Source organism: Solanum lycopersicum, chromosome 1 (assembly GCF_036512215.1).
Source record: "Solanum lycopersicum chromosome 1, SLM_r2.1".
NCBI classification, from domain to species: domain Eukaryota; kingdom Viridiplantae; phylum Streptophyta; class Magnoliopsida; order Solanales; family Solanaceae; genus Solanum; species Solanum lycopersicum.
This window is the reverse complement of record NC_090800.1, coordinates 4,117,331-4,122,197: the sequence shown is the minus strand read 5'-3', so window position 1 is coordinate 4,122,197 and position 4,867 is coordinate 4,117,331. Positions and strand designations below refer to the sequence as shown.

General features: G+C 26.9%; 1 long non-coding RNA gene across 1 annotated transcript; it reads right to left on the bottom strand.

Annotated features, from left to right (window-relative positions):
- Positions 1–874: 874 nt before the first annotated feature.
- Positions 875–3,161, bottom strand: LOC101245977 (uncharacterized). Its single transcript, XR_182296.5, has 3 exons — positions 2,832–3,161; positions 1,848–2,007; positions 875–1,135 (listed from the first exon to the last, which is right to left on the bottom strand). It is a non-coding gene; the product is annotated as an uncharacterized lncRNA (long non-coding RNA).
- Between the last annotated feature and the right edge of the window lie 1,706 nt (positions 3,162–4,867).

The window sequence follows — 4,867 nt, the reverse complement described above, 5'->3', positions numbered from 1 at the left end:
TTTCTCTTATGTGTATTTATTTTGTGGTGGGTCTATATATAATTTATGATTCGCTTGATGTTCTTGTTCATGTTTCTACTCATGTTGGTGTTTCTATGATTGTTAATAAATTTTTCGTTCTTATATGGTGACTTTTATTGGGTATAAAACCTAGGTAAACTTGGTGATCTTTAACAATATGTGTTTCTCCTGTATTGTTTGTAAAATGCGTTATGAACTTGTTGAAATCATTAAATCACGAATATAATATCGACTTGATCAAAAGTTGACCGTGGTCAAACTTATTCTTTTTACTTAACTAGAAACTGATCCAAGGGCCCGTATCACACTCGAGCCTCACGAGATCTATCCACATTCATCCCAATCAAAAATCACATTTTGGACCTAAACGAAATTATCGAAAATTTATTTGATCTCTTCTTACTCAAATATCGGTTTTAATCGAACTTATCAACTTTTCAAAGATAAAACCTCTTTTAGAACATATTCAACTACATTAGAACTATATCACCCATTTCCAAAGATCACAAATACCACATTTAAGCTACGAAAAAAAAAATTAATTAAGACAAAACACAAAATTATGAAGTGTCTATGAGGATCATTACTTATAACCCCAATTTACCAAAGTTTGACTTGAATTAAACTTTTTAAAAATATTTATTGAAATAATTTTGACTTTCTTTGAACTGAGGACATATATATTCTAGTAATCATACTCACTTTTATATACAAGGATTAAATAATAAATTGTCTTTATTAAGAGAACTATTCGGATAGTAAGTATCCTGATCAATTCTCGCTTCTAATCTTAAGATTGTAAGCTTAAGTCATCAAGGAAGCAAAATAGTGAAAGCTAAGCTCTACGGAGAGGTAAAAAAAAAACATGTTAAAATATATTATTTAAGACAAATTACACGATGTAATTGGTACCAAAACACATTTATTCATCATAAAGTTGCACAAACTAATTAAGTACTCAATATTGAGGTAATATTAATATTATATAGAACTATAACACTCAACTTTTCATTCTTTGTTTTTTTTTTCCCTCTCTAGAAATAGTAGAAAATCAATGTCAAAACACCAGCTAATTGATTTCTTGTTTGACATTCTTTTGTTGTTAGGCAAGTACCTGCACATAAAATAAAATCAAAATCAGACTTAATAAGTATGAATATTTATTCAGAATAACACATTTAAAACTATTTTTAATTAGAGCTGTCAATATGGTCTAACTCATCCCATCTGAGCTAGTTCATACAGGCTTTGACATTTTATGGGTCAAGCCGAGCTAGCCCATTTTTTGCGTGGGCCAGAAAACGGTTGGCGTAACCCACAAGAACGTGGGCTACAGGCTTGCCAGGCTAGTCTACTTTTTTAAAAATTATGTTTTTTTTAATAATTATTAAATTAAATTATAATTTAAATATGGACAAAACAATATTACATTATGTTAATGTTACTACTTGTTAATCAAATCCACAAATAAAATTGTCTTTATAATATTTATTAAATTTTTTTCAACTAAAAATATAAATATCTAAATAGAAATATTAACCTGTTGTTTTGAGCTTGAACTCTATTTTTATATTTTAATAATTATATTATATTTTTAATTAATTTTTATTGGACCCACATGACAGTCCTACCAATATTTCTCAAGCCCCACAAATTAGCAGACTTATTCAGGTCGGACTAAAAAATTTTTTTTTTTAAATGGGCTCCAAAAATCTTAGTCCAACCCTATTATATCTCGAGTTAGGCCGGCCCTTTTAATATATATGAAAAATCTTTTTTGTTTCGTTAAACAATATAGTACATATAGTGTAATATAATTAACTTACTTTAGCACTTTGGAATAACACGACAATTAATAAGATCAGCAACAAAAATCTGTCCAAACAAAGAAGACCAGCAAAATCTCTCATTGTTTACAGCAACACTTAGTGCTTTGCAACAATTTTGTTTTTCAATAGGGCCAGCATTGCAATGAACTAAAGCTGCCTGCAATAAGGGGCACAGACACAGAGTCAGATTCATCTGAATTCATTATTTCTAACGTGGAATATATTTAAATTTCATGAAAATTATAAACACTGTTATTTTCAATCTATTTTTTAAAAAAAATATTGTTACTTTTTACGCTTCGTTTGTTTCTAAGTAAATGGTGTTTTTAGCTTGTGTATACCCCGTGAAAATATACTTCTTCCTGGAAAATAAAAAAGTATTTTTTTATTAATTTTCTCTTTATAAATACCTTGAAAAAAAATATGTTTTAGTTTCTTGACTATGTAAAACTTTATTTATTTTAATAAGGTAAAATTGAATGAACAATATTATTGTCTTTTTGATGATATAAACATCACTTTATTTTGAAACAAAATGCAAAAGTTAAAAACTAACTTATTTAGGAATCGAGACGGAAAAAATTTATTCGCATCGAGTATTTACACCAAAATCTTTTATTATGTGATTTAATGAAATAAAACACATGTTAACTAATAAAGATTGGATAACATGAACTGTAATTTTAAACACGTGGTGCATATGTATTGGATTGGTGTACACCCGATGCGGGTAAATTTTACCCGAATAAAGACAATATTTAGTAGGAGTAACTCCTCATAGCCCTTTCTATTAAGATTACAAGATTCAAAGATTTTTGAGTTCACGTATTGCAAATATAATATAAGAAAACTTTTTTAAAAAAAGATTAATTTTCCTAAACTTTCATTACAATTTAAATTAAGGTAAATAAATTAAAATAAAAAAAATAATATATTGATAATCTAAATTATATAAAACTTAAATCCTGAATCCATACTTACCTGAAAGGGGTCAATACTTCCAAAAGCTCCATGTAGGAGGGTAGAAGCTAAAACAACACTAATTAACAAAATGGTTAAACTCAATCCCCTAATATTTGTCATCTCTAATAATTGAACTTTTTTTTTTCTTTCTTTTAAGGTTATTTAAGACTTAAGTCCATGATATATGTACTAGTGATATATATATATTGAGAGGCTAAGGTTTTATTGAATGAAGCAATTAATGCATGCATAGATCTCAAGAAGTGGTGGGCAATTTTATAAACTTTTGTCTATTGGTAAAAAAGAATGATGCAGAAATTTGTAGCAAGTATTGAGGTTTTATTAGATGGACAATATTGGATCTAAGTTATATATAAAGATTGTTTAACTCTCTATTTGCATGGAAATTTTTTTGGTGTGGTTTGCGAGTTATTATATAAAAATGAGGGTTTTATTTTGTATACATATAAAGGATATTGATCGTGAGTTTTTCTTGTTATAAAAAAATGAAAGAACTTCTTTAAAAACTATTGTTTCTGATGTAAGTTGTTTAAAGTTAAATTGTTACTTTTTCTATTTATTTTTTACTTGTTCACACTTTACAATATTAAATATAGATGTGAATTTTTATTTGTCCAGTTTGAAAAACAAGATAAAATTTATAACTTAGTTTTTAATTGATCTTTATTGTTAATTTATATTAAATTTTATGAATACGTTTATCAAAATATTAAATTTATTATATTCAAAAATTAATATAATAAAATTATTATTTTATTTATCGCAATACTGAAGAGGTAACATTGGGTAGAAGAAGTATCAAATATAGAAATATATATTTTTTGAGACCGATTATTAAAAAAAAGAAAGGAGCCCTACATATGTCATCATAAATTATCAATTAAGGCATATCATAAATTGTAACAAATACTATTTCACGATAGAAACATTCAAATATTAAAATCACTAAATTTGAAGTTATAACGGAAAATGAAACTAACAAAGAAAAGTATTGTATAAAAGATAATTAGAAGGGAGATGAGAAGTATAGATTCAAAGAAAGGGATTGAGAGGACTAGACATTTTGCTCTCGACAATTTGCATAATCTCTAAATTACATACCACTATCCTTTTTTTTTTGGAACTGTTTCCATGTCCACTACTCAACCTGAATCCTAAATTAACCTAATCATATTGCTTGTTCTCGGCCCATAACTCTTGTCGGTCTAATAACTACTTATATGATGTTAATATCCACATTGGGATGAACTTCGTTCATAACATAAATTATTTTAAAATTACCCTATAAATAATCTTATTATGTAAATATAAATGTGCATAGATATTTGAGTAAGATTAAATATTTTAGGTCAAATTCTAAGAGAGTGAACCTTGTAGCTTCCTTAACGGATTGGCAAGATTTATGCGTAGCTTCCATTTTATTATTTAATTATGGCTAGATTGGATCAATGGATCTTGTCTCCTACACACTCTTAGTTGACTTATATTGTTGAAATATAATTCTTTATATATCGGTAAAATATATATATTTATATTTTTTACGTATTTTTGATAGCTCCTCTGTTGATTATTTCTAGTAGAACAGAAGTAGATAAAGTAGAAACTCTTTATGTTAGGCCAAAAAAGTCGTATAATGTAATCCCAATTCCTTTCCCGGACGTTACTAGCCATACTCGGCCATTTACTTGTACTGATGCTTATTAAATTACAATATATCTTTTTGTTTATTAAAATAAAAAGATCGTGCTTCAAACAAGTTTATAATATATTAAAATGGTGATATCAAAGCAACAAATGCATAAAAAGGAAAATTTTCTTTTATAAAATGTTATGGGTGGTGAGATGTGTATGAAGTGTTTTGCATCGATCGCTCTTTAAGAGGTCTGTTTGATATAATTTGAATAATTCTCACATCTTGATATAGCTTTTATGATTAAGTTTAAGTTCAAAATTTAATTTTAAAAATGTTAACTCTAGTTGATTATTAAACTTTTATTGATTTTTCAAGCTCAAAAAAATATTTACAAAATTGA